We start from the raw sequence: 21,277 nt of genomic DNA, 5'->3' as shown, positions 1-21,277 counted from the left end.
TCCGGGAGAAAAGGAAAGAACCAGCACTGTGTAACTGGGGGTGGAGTTGCATCTTACCAGATGAAACTGAGAGAGAAAATGAAGGCAGCTTAATAATTCCCAAACCAAGTCAAAATTTTTTACCCATTTTGTTTAAAATATTCTTCATTATGTAATGTAATAGACACAATTTTATTCTCTAAGTAGCCAGGTTAAGAATTCCTCTTAGATGAGACCCATCTTTGCTGAGAAAACTTCTTGGTATATCCCCATGGAATAAAATGTGGGACCCTCTCTGCCACCAAGGAGCCTGAGAGGCAGAAATGCTCTAGATAAGGGAATAAATTTGCTGATTGCAACAGAGATTGAAAGGAAGAGAAAGCAAGAGAGGGGTGCTAAGAAGAGATGGTTAGCGGCTGTTCAGTGTACTATGTGACCCCTTAAATCTTCGGGAAAGCTGCTCACTTCATTAAGTGCATAGTGCGAAGTGAAGTTTTTGTGGAAACCCGTGAAGGAACTGAGAATTGCATGCAGGTCGGTCCAGGGTGGAACTGAGAAAGCCTGAACACAGGAGTCACAACAAGGGGGTGGGCAAAGGGAAGCAGTTTGGAATTAACAAAAACTGTGGTGGGGCCTCTGGACACAGTCAAGCTTAGAGTAACTCACTTGTCACAGTTTGTGCAGGACTTTTCCAGTGTTAGCCCTGGAAAGCTCGCGTTCTAGGAACCCCCCGTCCCAGGCGAACTCTAGCCAGGCTGTAACATTGAAGATTTGAATTAAATCCCCTAGGTTTCCTACGGCCAGAGAGGTCCCAGTTGACAAGTGAATCATAATTAAAACAGCGTATATACTGTTCACCTTTTGGTTTCTGAGTATGACAACTTCCTACACAAAAACACATACACAGATGCACAAATACCAAAAGCATATGCTAAAATTAAAATAAACACTTCCTGACAAGTTAAATCCCCTTCTGATCAATAATTCAAGATTTTTACCATGTCTTACTTAAGAGCTTGCTTCCCTTTGTGCCTTGAGGAAAATGCACAGCTTTGCCTCAGCTCCTGTTTAAACGCTCCAAATTAGCTGCCTTCCCACTAGAAGGCATTTGTTCTGACCCTGTACTTTTGCGAGGGAGGGAATGAGGAGCAGAGCCCGAAGCTCCTTTCTGGGACTCCTCTCATCCCCATTTTTCTTCCTCCCACCCCTATGTGTGCAGATGGAAGAAGTGACCTAGGGGGCCTTGTGTGTTTTCAAAGTCTGGGCCCACTGATCTCCTCAGCTAAGATGAATTATGTTTTCGGTGTGTTTAACTCAGACTTTCAATTTTTGTGGTCTTAGAAACCAGAAGAAATAAATGTATCAAGCACCTGATCTCATTTCTAAACATTTACTCAGTCCATGGACTCCTAAATTAGAGTACAAATTCCAAGAATCAGATCAGAATTACATTTCGGGCTTATGGGATTAGAATAAAGTATAATCTCATTGTGCTTTAGAGCAAGACACACCTGAATTTTAATTCCAAATCAGGCAGGAACTGGCAATATGGCCTTGGTCATATTCTCTGTGAATGAAGCGTATGAGAGAGAGAGAGGAATCAAGGATCTGGGCCTGAAGCACTAAAAGGATGAGGTAGTAACCAACTGAGATGGCCGTAGGTAGAGCAGGTTTAGGAAGAAATATCAAGAGTTCAGTAGGATATGTTAAAGAGAGAATTCTAGACTGGAAATATAAGTTTGGGAGTCACTGACATAAATGATATTTAAAGCTGTGACCAAATGAGATCACCAAGGGAATTGATGGCAGAGAGAGAAAAGTCTGTATGTCCATGGATGTGCCATGGGATGTCCCACACGAGGATAAGGTTGGCTGGCCAGTATTCCCTCCACACTCCCTCCCTGTGCACCTATGGTCAGTCAATCCATCACAGCAGGAGGTTTAGCACTCCTCCATGAGAAGCCAATAGTCGCGCAGGACAAAGAAATTCAGGCTTGGAGATAAAAGAGGGACTGGCGCTCAGCTCTGCCATTTCCAAGTCTGTTATCTTCGGCAAATCGCTTAATTTCGAGGAGCCTCTGTTTCTTCACCTGTAAATTAGAGGTGACATTATCTTCTGATAGAATATCCGTTAATGTTAAATAAGTTGAATAAAAATACTTTGTGAAATACTTTACACTTTACAAATCATTATCATTTATCTCATAATCTCTGTTAATTAAAAGGAGACGATGCTGTGCTTCTGGTAGTGATTGCATATTAAAGTTTAGGACAGTATCTATCAACGTTTAAAATGCACAACTCTGATGCGGCAATTCCAACCATCCTATAGATATAGCTGCACAAGTATAAAGATAAATGTGGTAGGCATTGGTGATAATAATGATATTGGAATCAATATATATCAGTAACGGGTTGGATAAATAAATCATGGTGCAGTCATATTGTGGAATACCAGTTGTTAAATATAATGAGAAAATATATGTGTACTGACATAAAAAGATGCCCAGGATACTTATGTAAAATAATAATAAGCAAATTGCAGGCAATATACATAGTATGACCCAATTTCTGTTTTAAATTTCTATATATTCATATTACACATTTTGATGCACACACAGCAAAAAGACTAGATGGATATAGACTGCACTGTTGACAGCACTCACTGGGATCACTGTGTGGCTGAGGGGTTCATGTCCCTCTGAGGAATGGTATTGGAGAGAATGACTTTCACTTTCTCCTTTTGACACTTTGGAATTCTTTGAAGTTTTATAACAAACAAAAGATATTTTAAAGACATACCACAACCAATCCCTGTACCCCAAGGTCCTTATGAGGGTGAGTGCATTGGGAACTCAAAGCATACTTCCGAGTCCAGAAGAATATCTCCGTCGGCCTCCTGGTTATATCTCCGTTCGGCAAGCCCCAGCTTCCCTTCCCTCCAACGCGTGAGGTAACAGAGTAGAAGCCATCCTCTGCGGGGAAGATGCAGCCTCCAAAGTAGGGCCACTTTGGGAAGGGAAAAGAAAATACAAAGATATTCTCAAAACAGATGGTGTCTGGAAGAGAAAGTGCGTTTGGCAACAAGAAGGGCAAATCACAGGGGGAGGAAAGAAAGCAGTAAAATAGAAACAGCCAAAGGAGGTGGTAATTAAGTGCAAAGCTGAAGATTTCCAAGGGATTTTTCAGCTTCGGCAAGAGTCTGGCCTCTGGACAATTCTGCCGAAGTGTGTAAACACTGTTTTACATTTCTGTTATTTATTAAAAGTATTCCACTAGAGCAGCAGCTCTGAACTGTGATATCTTGACACTAGTTTGTTACCAGCGTTCCAAGTATTAAGGTGTCAAATCATTTACTTTTCTTTGTAGTTAAAGAGGACCCAAGGTTAGCCCTCTCACTGACTGGCATCCTGATATTCTTCCTGGGGTGGGGGACAAAGGGTGGAGTCACTGCCAGTGTTGAGGGAGTTGTGTATAACCCATAGACCATTTGTCTCACCACCTCCTAACACTGTTGCTCTTCTTCTCTGGGCTCTGGAGCACCCCCTGGGTCACTGGTGGGGTAGGCAGGACAACCATAACATGGGGAGATGCCTGTAACAATCAGCAATCGTGCCACTTCCTACCTCATTTATAGTACAAACCAAGGCACAAGCATCTGAAATGTCCAATAACAAAGAGATTAATTGATGGATTATTTTGCGCTAAATTGCTTGCTGTTGCAGCTGCTCCAGATGTCAAAGAGCACACAGGAACTATGACTGTTCCAGCTAGGAACAGCTGTGGGGGCTAGAGGCCACCTCCCCTATCCAGTGAGGGATGGAAGTCGTTATGTCTGCATTGACCCTTCCTGTCATACCAGTGACAGTTCACAGACAGGATTATGAAGGATAGGTTTCACATTTGGTTCTAAATAACCTTTTAATGTCACAAAAACTGAACCAAAGCCAAGGATACATTATAATGTCTCAAATTATCAGTTCTATCTTTGGGATAAGATGTATACCATGTACCAAACTCAAGGTCAAGGAACAAGTCTTCTCTGGATGTGGTCAAAACCTTTCTGGGTCTCATAAAATGGGGCTTGTTAAAAGGGTACTTTAACAGGGAACTTTTGGATTACATGAGCTCTAGACATTGGATGTAGAGGGCTGAGATTCCAGATCTTATATACCAAACTCAAGGTTAAGCTCAAATTACAATGTGTATATATATGTGTGAGTCTGTATATATATGTGTGTGTGTGTATGTATGTGTGTGTATATATACATATACATATATAGAGAATAGTAATTTATTTAGATAGTCCTTTCCACCTATATTATCTCATTTAACCCCCTTGAAGGTAGAGTTCATTGTAAGTATGTCAGTTGCCTCTCTCAGATAAGGATTTTGTTTAACATAATCACAATGTCTTTATCATACGTAACAAAACTAACAAGTCCTTGATATCATCTAATTCCAAGTTCCTATAAAATTTCCCCAATTGTTTCAAAATGTCTTTTTACAATTGATTCCTCTGAATCCGAATACAAACAAGGTCACATGTTGCACTACACACACATACACATATATATTCCTTAGCTCTATCCACTGAGAGGGTGAGAGGGGCTGGGAGCGGTGATACCCAACAGCAACAGCACTTGATCTTGGTTTCTAAATACTATTCGCCACTAAAAGGAAGCAGAGAGAAACGGCTGATCCAAGGGTTAGAGCAAGGAAAGTACAAGATGTGCTTGGGACATCCTGCGTCAGAAAGCACTCAGAGAGTGATGGACGTGCCAGCAGACACAAAGGCCAGAGGGATGGGCTGCTGCATTTCTAATCTGAGAAATTTGAGCATCAAAATAAAGAATGATAGTAACAGATTATAACCCATTGACTAAAATAAGAATCCACGGGTTTGCTGATATAAATAAATAACTAAAATGAATGTTTGATAAAAAATAGGATTTTAAATATTTTCAAAGTACCTCCTCATAAAATACTTATTAGTTACAAAGAGGAAAGGTACATGCACAGTAAAGAAGCCTGATGGACCCCACCTTACTGAAGTGATCAAAGGGAACATCATGGGTAATGGGACAAATCAAAATCACATGCCACTTGACAAGAAGGTGCAAAAGGAAGAACACAGCTCCAGTTCTGTGATGTTCCTTCCAAAATGCATGACCTGAATCTAATCACAAGGAAACACCAAACAAACCCATTTGAAGGACAATCTACAAAATAACTGACCTGTAATCTTCAAAAAAGCCAAGGTCATGAAAGTCAGAGATTGAGGAACAGTTCCAGAATGAAGAAGACTAAAGAAACATGACAATTAAATGCAACACGTGACTCTGAACAGGACCCTTTTGCTATAAAGGATGTCATTAGGACAACTGGACATCAATGTCAATTTCCTAATTTTGAAGAAATTTCATAATTTTGATATAGTGGTTATCTAAGAGAGCGTCCTTATTTATGGGAAATACAAAGTATTTCAGGTATTCAGTATTCAGAGGTGATGGGCATCAGGTTGGTAATGACAGTAAAGTTGCTAAAGTTTGTTACTCTCAAATGGCTTGGGGAAAAAAGTAGTTTGTACCATACTTGACATTTTTGGTAGGATTGAGATTGTTTCAAAATAAGAAAAAATTATACAAGAAAAAAAGAATAACTTTCTTCATTAGCTATTTTTCCATATAGTTCATATAGGAAAGACATTATCATTCCGTACCTTTATTAATTTTCAGAGTAATGAGTTGGTGCCATAGCAATTTCCAATGATGACAATTTTTTAAAGTATCAGTATGAACCAAGATATTTTTATATTTTATGTACTTCAATCAATTGCAGCAATTACTCTTTTTGATTCTCAAATTTTCCCTGTGTCCTTTTGCCACAACTCCAATAATCAATAGTTTTCTTTCTTTCTGTACAACAAGATGTTCCAGGTTCATCATAGACATTTCCTGCCCCAAACCTGGAATCAATTTTTGGACTTTGAAAAACTCAAAGAAGTCCTTCCCTTTCAAGTTTACTTAATTATTTTAAAAATAAGGAGAAAAAGTTTCAGAATACCTTCTTTCCCCAACTTCCAGTTAAAGTTTGTCATTTTGTTCTCCCTCAAATATCTAATCAGCTTTGGGCTCCTTCCAAGAAGAATGGCAAACAAAAAAGAGGATACCCAAAGTCAAACTCTGGGCAGCAGAGTACCTGTTTCTTAGGTGACAATGGGGAGGGGTATTCTAATCCTTTCATTAACTCCCTTGAATCAGAAATCCCTCCTCAGTTTTGAAAATTTGCTATAACAGCTCATAGAATTCAGGGAAATACTTACATTAACTGGCTTATTATAAAGGATAAAATAAAGGATGCAGATGAACAGCCAGATGAAGAGGTACCGAGGGCAAGGTGTGGAAGGGTCCCAAATGCAGGAGCTTCTGTCTCTCTGGAGTTGGGATGCACCACCCTCCAGCTGCGGGGATGTGTTCACCAACTGATAAGTTCTCTGAACCCCTTCCGTTAGGGATTTTATGGAGGTTTGATTACCTAGGTATGATTGATTAAATCATTAGACATTGGTGATTGAACTCAATCTCCAGCCCCTCCTGCCTCCCCAGAGGTCAGGACTGAAAACTCCCACCTTCTAACCAATCACATGGTAAGTTCATCTGGCAACCAGAATTTGCCCTCCAAGAATCACCTCATAGGCATAAACTCAGTTATGATTTAAAGGGGCTTATTATGAATAACAAAATATGCCCTATCATTCAGGAACTGGGATGAAGAACAAATGTACATTTCTTATTATGTCACGATATCACAATGATTAAATTTATTACAACTTTTCTCATCCCAGGCACTGAGAGACAGATCTGTGAGTCTACTTGTTTATTTCTCTAATAGAAACATTTATGGGTAGTAAGCAGGTCAATTTCCAGAACCCTCTCATCCTAAAGCTAGAGCTGGCCAATGTTGTACTGTTTGTTCCAGTCTCCCAACAGTCAAGTTTGATCTTCATTCTTCTGATGTAAGGAAGGCTAACCCAAAAACCACTCAGGAATGCTAGAGAGAATTCACACATTCAACAAATTTTGTTGAGTACCTACTATGAACCAAACACTGTTCTTGGTACTGAGGGTACAACAGTGAACACAACAGGAATAAACTCCTGCCTGCCTTTGTGGAGTTCACTTTCAAGTGGGGGCAACAAACCATAACAAGATAAAAAAGTAAATTATAAAGTGCAAGAAACACACAGTGGGAAAGAGCAATGTAGAGGGAGATACAATTTTAAATAAGGGTTTTCAGAGTGGGCCCACTGAGAAGGTGACATCTGAGCAAACACTTGAAGGAGGTGAGCAAGCAAGCCGTGGGGTTTTCTGGCAGAAGAGATTTCCAGGCAGAGGAAACAGCTTGTGTGAAGATCCTGAGGTGTGAGTGTGCTTTAAATATTTGTGAAATAGTAAGGAGGCTACTGGAGCAAGCAGAGACACAGAGAGACCAGTCAGGAAGCTACTGCACTAATCTAGATGGGAGATGATGGTGGCTGAGACAAGGCTGATAGCAGTGAAGGAGGTGACAGGTGGTCACATTATGGATATCTTTAAAATTAGAGCCACCAGGATTTGCTGCAGGACTAGATGTAGGTGCAAAAGAGAGAGAAGCATCAAGGATAATCCTTAGGGTTTTGGTCTGAGCAACTTAAAGGGTGGTTCCATCAATTGCCATCAAGAATGTGAGAGCAGCAGGTTTGGGGGAAGTTGCTCAGGAGCTCAGTTTGTACAAATCAGGTTTGAGATGTCTATTAACATCCAAATGGAGATGTCAAGTAGGTGGTTGGATATATGGTTCTGGAGTTCGGGAGAATGGTCTAGGCTGGAGACATATATTTGGGCATTGTGGGAGGCAAACACTGTCTTCCCAAAGATGCCCATGACCTAATCCTCAGAACCTGTGAATATATTACCCTACATGGCAGAAAAAGGCTTTGCAGATGTGATTAAGGGCATGGACCTTAAGATGGGGAGATTATCCTGGCTTATATGAGTGAGCCCAATCTAATCAAATGGGTATTTAAAAGCAGAGAACTTTTCTCAGCTGTGGTGAAAGAGAGAGAGTTTTGACAAAGGAAGAATGGTCAGAGAGAGAAGATGTTGACGGTTTTAAGGATAGAGAAAAGGAGTCACAAGCTAAGAACGTAGGAGGCTTCTAGAAGCTGGAAAGGGCAAGGAAATAGCTTCTCCCCTCGGGCCTCCAGAATGGAATGCAGCCCTGCCGACAGGTTAGTTTAGCCCAGTGAGACTGTGTCAAACTTCGAACCTGAAGAAATCTAAGATAATAAATGTGTGGTTTTAAGCCACTAAGTTTGTGGTAGTAATTTATTACAGTAGCAATGGAAAACTAAAGCTGGCATCATCAATACATAGATAATATTTAAATCCCTAAGAATGGGACGAATGGAGACAGAAAAGTGGTCTTGGGACTGAGCTTTGGCAAATTTGGATATTAAGTCAAGGAAATGAGGAAGACCCAGCTGAGACAACTGAGAAGGAGTGGACATGAGCTAGGAAGAAAACAGAAGAAAGTGGTGTTTAGAAGCCAAATAAAGAGTCTGTGTCACATGCTGCTGAAGAGTCAAGGTAAGGATGGAATCAGGGAACAAGACAGACAGAATAGGGAGAGCATGCGAGCTCAGGGCAGCTGCTACGTAGAGAGAAAAGAGTGGACCCTGGTCCTCGCCACTCAAGCCACATAGATGGGAGAGACACATGAATGATACCCACCCAGAGCACCGACTTTTTCACACACAGGGACTCTAGTCATTAGCAAACTTGGCCAAACTAGAATCCTGGAATGTTTCCAATCAGATCAGCACTCTTTTCCCCTTGGGGGAGGGAAGATGTGACAGTCAGTAGAGAGAGGAGGAGAGAGGAACAGGATGACTTTCAAGTTCCTCTGACAGACCTACACTACCATCTTTCCTTTTACCGTACAATGCAGTCTTAGCCCTCCAAGGCCCTGATTTGCTAAATGGCATATACCCTAAGCCCAAGAGAGTTATCAGAATATCTCAAGGCCAGGAAATAATTTTTCTTAGAAAAAACATGACCTCATCAAAATAAAAATATACAACCTGCCAGGACCTGACATTTCATGTCAGCCATAGCTTCAAACAACCTTTTATGTTTTCCCTTCCTTTGCCTCAAAACTCAGTGTTAGGTGATTATCTATAAAAGACTGATTGAAGTCATGCATGGAGGATCCTTGTGGCCTGAGACAAATATAGCCCTTGTCACACTGCCTCACACTGGCTTATAATTATTTGTTTACCTATTTATCTTCTCCACTAGACTTAGAAGTCCTCAAAGAGGTGAGACTGTGCCCTTTCATCATTGATTATTAAGAACAACAATTCATGAACTTCTCATTCATTGAATTAGTAATATATGTCAGACACAGTGCTAATTGTTTTCAGGCATTTAATCTTCACACAACCTTATGAGATGGATAGTATTTATTCCATTTCTCAGATAAGATTGAGATACAGAAAGGTTAAGAAACTTACTTAATAGTCATATTATGTTAGAGAGTGGCAGAACTCTCCAATGCCAAATTCTGTGCTGAATGATGGCCCCTCCAAGGATATCCACATCCTAATTTCTGGAACCTGTGAATGTTACCTTATATGGAAAATAGGACTTTGCAGATGACATTCAATGCAGGGTTCTGAGGTGGGGAGATGATACTGGATTATCCAAGTGGGTTCAATGTAATCACAAGAATCCTTATAAGTGGGAGGTAGGAGATCTTATTGAGTAGCAGGAGATGTGACAACAGAGGCAAGAGTCGAAGGGATTCTAGGAAGGGGTGGTGAACCAAGGAATGCAGGTGGCCTCTAGAAGCTGGAAAAGGCAAGGAAAGAGATTCTCCCCCAGAGCCTCCAGAAGGAACACAGACCTGCCAACACCTTGATTTTAGACTTCTGACCTTCAGAACAGGAAAACAATAAATTTGTGTTGTTTTAAGGCACTAAGTTTGTGGTAATTTGTTACAGTAGCAATAGGAACCAGATACAGTGCTCTTTACCTCTCTGCTTATGTGGCCTTTGCATCCCCAGGACCTAAGGCAGTCAATGGATGTTTGCTAAGTGAATTAAACGAAGGAGGAAGAGATTTGCCTCTAAGCCTCCTCCACCTGGCCCGAACTGAACTCCTGACCAGTAGAATCTAACCTTCCCAAGAGAGAGGCAGGCAGAAGCAGCCCAGGTGTATATGGGGTGGTATGTGTTTTCCTAACTGCTAAGTTGAATAGATGTGCTAGCAATAGTCTGAAGTTCATTCTACGCCAGTCACTGTGCCCTTGGAAGACATGACAAAATGCAACCCCAATTTGTAGCTGTGATTTAGAGCCACGGGGGCTGGAGGGAGATAGAAGGAGGAGAGGAATTAGCTATTTTTATGTCGCCAACTTAGGCTCTTTTTTCCATTTCCTATAACAGTGCATTAAACATCACAAATGATTCTGTTGAAATTATAAGCAGCATTAGTAAAAAGATGAGCAGAAATCATATTTTACAATCTAATTTTTCATAAAAATTATTTCATGACAAATTGGAGCAATGAATACACATACACATACAGTAGCCCCCCCTTATCAGTGGGGGATATGTTCCAAGACCCCCGGTGGATGCTTGAAACCGTGGATAGTACTGAGCCCTATATATACTACATTTTTTCTTACCTGTACATAGCTATGATAAAGCTTAATTTATAAATTAGGCACAGGAAGAGATTAACAACCATACAGGCATACCTCAGAGATATTGCAGGTTCCATTCCAGACCACCGCAATAAAGCGAATATTGCAATAGAGCCAGTCACACTAATTTTTTGGTTTCCCAGTGCATAAAATTATGTTTACACTATACTGTAGTCTATTAAGTGTGCAATAGCATTATGTTTAAAAAACAATGTACATACCTTAATTAAAAAATACTTTATTGCTGGGGCCAGCCTGGTGGTGTAGTGGTTAAGTTTGCACACTCTGCTTTGGCAGCCCGGGGTTCACAGGTTCAGATCCCAGGCACAGACCCAGCACTGCTCGTCAAGCCACGCTGTGGCAGCATCCCACATACAAGAGAGGAAGATGGGCACAGATGTTAGCTCAGGGCCAGTCTTCCTCACACACACACACACACACCAAACTTTATTGCTAAAAAATGCTAACTATCATCTGAGCCTTCAGCAAGTTGTAATCTTTGTGCTGGTGGAGGGTCTTGCTTCGATTTTGATGGCTGCTGACTGATGAGGGTAGTGTTTGCTGAAGGTTGGGGTGGCTGTGGCAGTTTCTTAAAATAAGACAATGATGAAGTTTGCCACATCGATTGACTCTTCCTTTCATGAATAATTTCTCTGTAGCATGCAATGCTGTTTGATAGCTTTTTGCCCACAGCAGAACTTCTTCAAAATTGCAGTCAATATTCTCAAAAAATTCGAGGGATTTATCAACGAAGTTTATGTAATATTCTAAATCTTTTGCTGTCCTTTCAACAATCTTCACAGCATCTTTACCAGGAGTAGAGTCCATCTCAAGAAACCACTTTCCTGGTTCATCCACAAGAAGCAACTCCTGATCCGTTAAAACTTTATCCTAGATGGCAGCAGTTCAGTCACATCCTCAGGCACCACTTCTAGCTCTCTTGCTAGTTCCACCACATTGTAGTTGTTTCCTCCACTGGAGCCTTGAACCCCTCAAAGTCATCCATGAGGGTTGGAATCAACTTCTTCCAAACTCCTGTTAATGTCAGCATTTTGACCTCTTGCCATGAATCACGAATGTTTTTCATGCCATCTAGAATGGTGAATCCTTTCCATGAAGGTTTCCAGTTTACTTTGCCCAGATCCATCAGAGGAATCACTATCTATGGCAGCTATAGCTTTACGAAATATATTTCTTAAATAATAAGACAAATTCAAAATTACTCCTTGATCCTGCATAACGGATGTTGTGTCAGCAGGCTGAAAACAACGTTAATCTCATTGTACACCTCCACCAGAGCTCTTGGGTGACCAGGCGCATTGTCACTGAGCAGTAAGATTTTTAAAGGAATCTTTTTTTCTGAGCAGCAGGTCTCAGCAGTGGGCTTAAAATATTCAGTCGACCATGTTGTAAACAGATGTGCTGTCATTGGGCTTTGTTGTTCCATGTATAGAGCACACGCAGAGTAGATTTAGCATAATTCTTAAGGGCCTTAGGATTTTTGAAATGGTAGATGAGAACTGGCTTCAACTTAAAGCTGTCAGCTGCCTTAGCCCCTAACAAAAGAGTCAACCTGTCCTTTGAAGCCAGACACTGACTTCTCCTCTGTAGCTGTGAAAGTCCTAGATGGAATCTTCTTCGGTGTACGGCTGTTTCATCTACATTGAAAATCTGCTGTTTGGTGTAGCCTCCTCCATTAATTATCTTAGCTGGATCTTCTGGATAACTCGCTGCAGCTTCTCCACCAGCACCCGCTCCTTCACCTGCACGTCTGTGTCGGGAGACGGCTTCTTTCCTTAGACCTCATAACCATCCTCTGCCAGCTTCAGACATTTCTTCTGCAGCCTCCTCACCTCTCTCAGCCTTCACAGAACTGAAGAGAGTTAGGGCCTCGCTCTGGATTAGACTCCGGCTTAAGGGAATGTTGTGGCTGGTTTGATCTTCTATCCAGACCACTCAAACTTTCTCCAGATCAGCAACAGGGCTGTTTCACTTTCTTATCATTCGTGTGTTCAGTGGAGTAGCACTTCTAATTTCCTTCAAGAACTTTTCCTTTGCATTCCCACGTTGGCTAATGTTTGGTGCAAGAGGCCTAGCTTTCAGCCTGTCTCAGCTTTCGACAGGCCTTCCTCACTAAGCTTAATCATTTCTGGCTTTTGATTTAAAGTGAGAGATGTGCGATTCTCCTTTCACTTGAACACTTAGAGGCCACTGTAGGGTTATTAACTGGCTTAATTTCCCTCCTTCTACTGACTCTGGGCTTTGTTTGTTCTTCTTTTTCTAGTTCTGTTAGGTGTCGTTTGAGGTTGCTTATGTGAGCTTTTTCTTGTTTAGTGAAGTGAGCCTGTATTGCGATGAATTTCCCTCTTAGGACTGCTTTTGCTGCATCCCAAATGATTTGGTATGTCGTGTTCTCATTTTCATTTGTCTCCAGATAATATTTGATTTCTTCTTTAATTTCTTCAATGATCCATTGTTTGTTAAGAAGCGTGTTGTTTAGTCTCCACATTTTTGCACCTTTCTCTGCTTTTTTCTTATAGTTGATTTCTAGTTTCATAGCATTATGATCAGAAAAGATGCTTGATATTATTTCAACTCTCTTGTATTTATTGATGTTTGCTTTGGTTCCCAAAATATGGTCAATCCTTGAGAATGTTCCATGTGCACTTGAGAAGAATGTGTAACCTGCTGTTTTTGGATGAAGTGTTCTATATATATCTATTAAGTCCATCTGGTCTAATTTTTCATTTAATTCTATTATTTCCTTGTTGATTTTCTGTCTGGATGTTCTGTCCATTGGTGTTAATGGTGTGTTGAGGTCCCCTACTATTATTGTATTGTTGTTGATGTCTTCTTTTAGTTCTATTAAGAGTTGCTTTACAAATTTTGGTGCTCCTGTGTTGGGTGCGTATATATTTATAAGTGTTATGTCTTCTTGGTGGAGAGTCCCTTTTATCATTATATACTGTTCCTCTTTGTCTTTCTTTATCTGTTTTGCTTTGAAGTCTACCTTGTCTGATATTAGTATAGCGACACCTGCTTTCTTTTGTTCATTATTGGCTTGGAGTATTGTTCTCCATCCCTTCACTCTGAGTCTGTGTTTGTCTTTGGGGCTGAGGTGTGTTTCCTGGAGGCAGCATATTGTTGGGTCTTGTTCTTTGATCCATCCTGCCACTCTGTGTCTTTTGATTGGGGAGTTCAATCCATTTACATTTAGAGTGATTATTGAGATGTGGAGGCCTACCACTACCATTTTATGTCTTGTTTTCCGGTTTTCTTCAATTTCCTTTGTTTCTCGTCCCATGGTTTAATCTGTTCTGATAAAGAGCTGCTACTCTCTGTTGTTGTCCTTCTACTTATCTCCTCTGCTCTTGGTTTTGTAGCCCCTTTCCTTTTTTTGATTTTTCAGGAATGAGGGTTTTCCTGAGGATTTCCTGAAGAGGAGGTTTTGTGGCAATGAACTCCCTTAACTTTTGTTTATCTGGGAAAGTTTTTATTTCTCCATCGTATTTGAAGGATATTTTCGCTGGGTAGAGAATTCTCGGCTGTAGGTTTTTGTCCTTCAGATTATCGAATATATCATTCCACTCTCTTCTAGCCTGTAAAGTTTCTGCTGAGAAATCTGCTGATAGCCTGATGGGGGTTCTTTTGTAGGTTAGTTTCTTTTGCCTGGCTGTCCTTAGTATTTTCTCCCTGTCGTTGACTTTTGCTAGCTTCACTACTATATGCCGTGGGGTTGGTTTAACTGGCTTAATTTCAATATTGTTCTGTCTCAGGGAATAGGGAGGCACAAGGAGAGGGAGAGAGACAGGGGAATGGCCAGTGAGTGGAAGAGTCAGAACACACGACACTTACTGATTAAGTTCACTGTCTTCTACGGGTGCAGCTCACGGTGCCCCAAAACGATTACAATAGTAACATCAAAGTCACTGGTCACAGATCACCACAACAAATATAGTAATAATAAAAAAGTTTGAAATATTCTGAGAATTACCAAAATGTGACACAGACACATGAAGTGAGAAAATGCTGTTGAAAAAATGGCAACAGCAGACTTGCCCCACAAAGTTGTTATAAACCTTCAATCTGTAAGAAACACAACATCTGTGAAGCACAATAAAGCAAGATATGCTTGTCACTCACAATAAAATAGAACAATTATAACAATATATTGTAATAAAAGTTACGTGAATGTGGTCTCTCTCAGTCTAAACCTATTCCTGAATCTGTGTAACCATCCCTTACTTGCAGTAAATGGCTTGATGTCACTCGTTTCAGGAGACCCCTTGCTGAAGTCTTTGTACAGGCTCAATGATTTCTGGTGCAACAGGCTGCCGTCAATCAGAACACGTTTTCTGTTCATGTCTTCTACCTGGAAATTTAATGCCTTTTTCATCTTAACAAAGCACTTAACACACACTGTAACCATAATTTTTGCAGTTTGAAGTGCGACAGCAAAACTAGCATGAATTTCTTTCTCCTCCTGCATGATTTCACAGATAGAAGATTTGTTCTCACTGTAGATCCCAGCAACTTCAGTATAAGATATTTTTTCTTTCCTTAATAAGTTGAGAAGTTTCTCCTTTTCACTTAAAGGAAATGCTTTATGGCTTCTCTTTGGTATACCCAAATTGCCAGCATCACCACTCTTGTGCTTTGGGGCTCTTATTCAGTAAAATAAGGGTTACTTGAACACAAGCACTACAATACAGTGACAGTCAATCTGCTAACCAAGACGGCTAAGTGATTAATGGGCGGGTAGTGTCTACAGTGTGGATGCGCTGGATAAAGAGATGATTCACATCCCTCGCGGGGCAGAGCAGGATGGTGCGAGATTTCATCATGCTATTCAGATATGCACATAATTTAAAACTTATGAATTGTTTATTTCTGGAACTTTCCATTTAATATTTTCAGACTGTGGTTGACTGCAGGTAACTGAAACCATGGAAAGTGAAACCACAGATAAGGAGGAACTACTGTACTGCAAATGCACATAACTCTACCTCCCTCTTTCTCTAAGACAATCATAGCCTACTTTTTAAACAAGGAAGATGATATTTTCTATATTAGTATCAATAAGGGGACAGTTTTCCAAATTAATGCGTTCAATACATCTCATAGCTTAGCTGCTTGGAAGTCAAGAGCTGGAAATCTAAAACTTGCTTAGGTTTCAGAAATCACTCTTTTTGCCATGAAGGGTTATTTTCCCCTTCTGTATTCCAGTTTCTCTAGCCAAGTTAAAATCCTACACTTAGAAAGTAAAAACTTTGGGACTGGCCCAGTGGCTGAGTGGTTAAATTTACACACTCCCGTTTGGTGGCCTGGGGTTTGCCAGTTCAGATCCTGGGCGCAGATCTATGCACCACTCATCAAGCCATGCTGTGGCAGCATCCCACATAGAAGAACTAGAATGACGTACCACTATGATATACAACTATGTGCTGGAGCTTTGGGGAGAAAAGAAAAAAAAAAAAAGAGGAAGATTGGCAACAGATGTTAGCTCAGGGCCAATGTTAAAAAAAAAAAGAAAGTAAAAACTTCAAAACAGCTTTTAATCTTTTAAGGACAAGTACTACATAAGCAGAGAGTCGGTTATAATCCCAACTAAAAGCAATCATTTAGAACTGAATCTCAAATTCACATATATTTGTATTCCATAATCTATTTTTAGACGACATAGAAGGTGAAATGAATTATTGGATAGATCTAAGGTAAAATCAGTCACTGGCCTGTGTCTAGACCTTCTGATTAGATTGGCAATTCCCATGGTGCTCCTAGCTTGCCTGGTTTTGCAGCCAAGGTTCCCAGGGGTCCTGAGCAGCTATGGAATCTGAATAAATCATGCACACTAGGGTTCCATTGAGACCACCAGAAACTCAATTTATCTGTGACCAGAGACAGGATTTTATTGCTTCTCATATTAAAAGTTTAAAATGTTTTGCTTTTCTGCCTCAGGGGTATTAGCTTGATGCATGAGGCAGGGAGATTATTAAATCTTCGGTGCCTTCCAAAGATGTAAATTAAACCACAGCACCTCCTTACCCACCTTCCCTGTATGAGCTGTAGATTTATTGTTAACTTGTCACTCTTGCATGCTCATCAAAACAAGCAGCATCATGATTAATTACACCTGTTTATTTAAGGGTACCTGTCATTCCAACTTTTTGTGGGCAGGATATTACAAAGTCTCCTGATTTCTTTGCAGAACTATAGCATGAGGACTCTTAGAGGGGAGGAGAAAATCATTGTCTTCTCTGTGAACATATTTGAAAGAAAGGTGGCATGTATGTAACTGTATTGTTCTTTTCGTTTTAAATGAAGCTGTACTTCATTCTGGCTTCTCTTGCCTGTTCACAGACATCACATTGGCTGATTCTGAGCATCTGAACATCTTTCAAAGACTTTGAAGAGGCCTAGCACTAAATAGACATGAACTCTAAAATTCTTTTTTCAATTCTGTCACTCACAATTCAACAAATACAATATTTATTAGGTTCCTTCTATGTGACAAGCAGTAAATGTGAATTTATTCATTCATTTCTTCATCAAATATTTATTTAATGTCTTTTATGTGCCGGTAATGGTACTAGGTGTACCATTCACTGTCCAGAACACTGAACAGTCCTTGCCCCCATGGACTTTCTAGCTTTGTTACCCCACATCCCAAGGCATTTGTCTCTCTACATGATGAACAGGGAAGAATGAAGAGACAGTGAGAACCTGGATAAAAGGGAAGAAAAGCAGAGTGTACCCCGTCTAAGGTAGGCTTGCACAAAATAGACACTAAGTTGAGTCCCAATTAGTAAGACATCTGCAAGGTGCCCTCCCTCCTCCAGATGCAGCATAGGTCTGCAGGACTGAACTGCATTGAAACCATGGCACTTCACCTCTTTTCACAATGTAATTATCATATCACAGATCATCTGGTTGGCTAAACAACCGCTGAAGCACGGGAAGTTTTCACATGAACTTCTAGGCATGGCTGCCTGGCCCCTCATCCGCCACAAGAAAAATTCACCTTCACCAGTTTAAATTGTAGCATATTTACCATTTTTATTTTTTTAAGAAATAGGTTCATGATTATATTCTTTTTTTTTTTAGATTTTATTTTTCCTTTTTCTCCCCAAGGCCCCCTGGTACATAGTTGTATATTTTTAGTTGTGGGTCCTTCTAGTTGTGGCACGTGGGATGCCGTCTTAGCATGGCTTGTTGAGCGGTGCCATGTCCACGTCCAGGATCCAAACCGGTGAAACCCTGGGCCGCCGAAGTGGAGCACGCAAACTTAACCACTCGGCCACGGGGCCAGCCCCTTGTCTCTCTTTTTGAAAGTTTTTATTATGGAAACTGACAAAAATATTTTAAAAGATGAAATAATAAGATAATGAATTCCTAGCTTCAGTAATTATCAATTTTGTCATTCTTATCTAATCACATTTCTCTCACTTTTTTTTTGTTTTTGTGTATCTTTAAATTCCCACTGTCATACCATTTCACCTCCAAATATGTCAGAATTTATTTCTGATAAATGAGGTTTTAAAAACATAACTATAACATCATTGTAACACTTAGCAAAATAATGATAATTCTTTAATATCTTCTAACACCTAGCCCATGTCAAATGTCCCTGATTGTCTAAAATAAAATTCTTTTGGGCTGTAACAGGATCCAAACAAAGTCTACACATTGGATTTGGTTGATGTGTCTTTCGTTTACACCTTTTCTCCTCAAGTCCTCTCGAATATCACCAAAATGACCTTCAATAGTTGATTTTTATCCAGGGTAAGCAAACCCATCCAAACTTAACATATGCTCCTGGTGAAACCTCATTATGTAATATTTTCAAGGACAGAGCAATCATAGAACTTATCGTTCAAATGAAGAAACTCTCCAGTGAAAGGGGGATGCTATTAATAATTATACTCCTGTAAACCAGGACAAATAGTCACCCTGCCAGTAGAGATACTGGGGGTTAAAAAAAGAGGATCAGGTTTCTAGTTTTTACTTGGGTACAGAGAGCTGGAAAAGAGAAAGAATGTCACTCCCATTCTAACAATTAAAAAAAAAGTTGAACAAACTGCAAGTTAATGACTTTTCCTGGATCCATCAAAGAGTTGAAGTTGAGGAAACACCAACCAGCCCCAAATCTGAGAAGAGACAAGTGCCTGCAAGGAGACATGGACTGTAAGCAGTATTTACTTGGGGCAGTTGAACATTGGTAAGAAGTATTCACCTAGAATTGCTAACAAATTGCCGGAGACTGAGTATTGGCTGGCAACAGAGTATGGAGCCTTAAAGGCTGCTTATATCGGGGGAGTCCACAGCACTCACAGGCTTCCTTCTCTATGGATTCCAATGGGTACTCACAAAAAATGAGGGCAAGAGTCCTGCAAAAGCATTCCTCATGGTACAGGCTTAGGAAAGGGGAAGAGCAGCTGCTGCAGGGAGGCCATAGGGCCCTGCCCACATTATTCTTCTCCATCTCCCCTATAAAAAAAAATCTCTAGGGATGTGGTGTACCAAAAAAGCAAGGGAAAAAACCCACAATGCCAAGAAACTAAAACAATCAACAGAACCAGACTCATATATAACACAGATGTTGGAGCTATCAGATAGGGAATTTAAAATAACTATGAAAAATATGTCAAACGCTCCAATGGAAAAATTGAACAATACTCATTTGTCAGATGAATAACTTCAGCAGAAAGATAGAGACACTGTAAGAAAAATTAAACGAAGATGCTAGAAATGAAAAACCTGGTAATGGAGAACAAGATTGTCATCGACAGGCTCATCAGCAGACTTAAGAAAGGAAAGAGAAGAATCAGCAAACTTGAAAATATCCAAAATAAAAGACAAAGAGAAAAAAAGAGTGAAAAAAGGAACTGTAGGACAACATCAAATGATCTAACAGATGCGCAATTAGGATTCCAGAAAGAAAAAAAAGACATAGAATGGGGTATAATAAATATTTGAAGAGATACTGGCTAAGAATTTCCAAAATTAATGGCTTACATCAAACTACAGATCTAAACCACCAACCAAGACAAATATCCAAGCCAGAGACAGACAAATCATATTCAACTTTTGAAAAAAGAAAACAAAGAGAAAATCTTGAAGGCAGCCAAAGGGAAACAAAAGACATCACTAAAGAGAAATAAACATAAGAACTGTTACAGCCATCTTGTTGGAAACCATGGAAGCCAGAAGACAATAGAATGAGATTTTTAAAGGGCTGAATGAGAGAGTGACATCATCAAGATGGCAGAGTGGATACTCCAGCCTCTGTCCCCCTGCAAAGAACAGCAAACAGACACCAGCCATGAACCAAAATGGCTCTGGGAGAGTTCAGGAGCTTAAGCCACTTAAGAAGCTTCATGGTGAGGTAAAAAAGCCATTTTTACTTATGAATATCCTTGATGATTAATTTTATTAAGTGTGGACCCTGGAATACATGTCTTTAATCTTCTGGGTGAAGAAGGGAGATAAAGCACTTCCGCTGCATATTGAAGTCGGGCGGCTGTCTCCAGGAAAAGCATCTGTGCGATTGAGTTGCAAACTCAAGTTGTGCATTTTTCATGGAACACCATTTTTACTTTAAGGAACAACTGGCAGACAAACTATAGTTATTCAGACTTGAGCATCTGACAAATACTTCCTCAAAAATGAATAAAGTGAGCAGTCACTTCAAGGAAAACAACTGACAATCTTTGTCTTCACGATAAAATTCAAGCATGTAAGCAAAAATTAGAATTTTAGAAAATTTTTAAGAAACTATCACCTGTCAAGTTTTGGAGTATCACAGAATACCCACAACTACCTGAAAAGCTCATTAAAATACTCCTCCCTCTTCTAACTACATGTCTATGTGAAACCAGATTTTCTTAAGTACTTCAACCTAAACAATGTATTGCAACAGATTGAATGTAAAAAAAAAAAAAAAGATGAGAATCTGTCTTCTACTGTAAAGAAAAAAAGATTTGCAAAAATGTAAATGATGCTTCTCACTAAATTTTGTTTTGGAAATTATTTTTCACAAAAAAATATTTATGTTAGCACATAATGGTTTTATCATTATCTTAATAAACCTAAAATTTTTCTGTTTTAATTTCTGATATGGAAAATATCAACAGATATAACTTCCACAAACCAAACCTGTTTGGATTCCTCAATAATTTTTAAGAAAGTAAAGGGGTCTTGAGACCAAAAAGTTTGAGAACCACTGTGCTTCAGACATTTCCACTAAGGTCGGGATGATGTCAGGTCTGGGCAGAAAATACACAAGATGAAACTGGCACATGTTGTGCCAGGAAGTGTGGAAGCTATCAAAGACTGTTTGAAGTACGTAAAAATGACATAGGTATCAACTTGAAGGAGCCCTTCCCCAACCCACACCAAAACAGGTTAACTTCAGCATCAAGTCAGAACAAGAGCTGTAATTGACTGAAGGGCATCAAATATATAACCATGCAGGACTTCCTAAAGAGAGTTGAAAAACTACAGCAAAAAAGTCTCACCAGTCACCTTTGGAGGTTGCTAAGACACCAAA

General features: G+C 39.9%; 1 long non-coding RNA gene across 2 annotated transcripts; it reads right to left on the bottom strand.

Moving 5' to 3' along the window:
• Positions 1-1,355: 1,355 nt before the first annotated feature.
• Positions 1,356-11,083, bottom strand: LOC123281615 (uncharacterized). Of its 2 annotated transcripts, XR_006521257.2 has the most exons (4): positions 10,950-11,083; positions 6,305-6,516; positions 2,846-2,988; positions 1,356-2,069 (listed from the first exon to the last, which is right to left on the bottom strand). It is a non-coding gene; the product is annotated as an uncharacterized lncRNA (long non-coding RNA). The 2 variants fall into 2 exon arrangements; XR_011498989.1 differs by lacking the exons at positions 6,305-6,516; positions 10,950-11,083 and having other exon boundaries at positions 2,782-2,988.
• Between the last annotated feature and the right edge of the window lie 10,194 nt (positions 11,084-21,277).

The sequence above is a fragment of the Equus asinus genome, chromosome 28 (genome assembly GCF_041296235.1).
Source record: "Equus asinus isolate D_3611 breed Donkey chromosome 28, EquAss-T2T_v2, whole genome shotgun sequence".
In the NCBI taxonomy this organism is placed as follows: Eukaryota; Metazoa; Chordata; class Mammalia; order Perissodactyla; family Equidae; genus Equus; species Equus asinus.
This window is presented reverse-complemented; position numbering and strand designations above follow the sequence as displayed.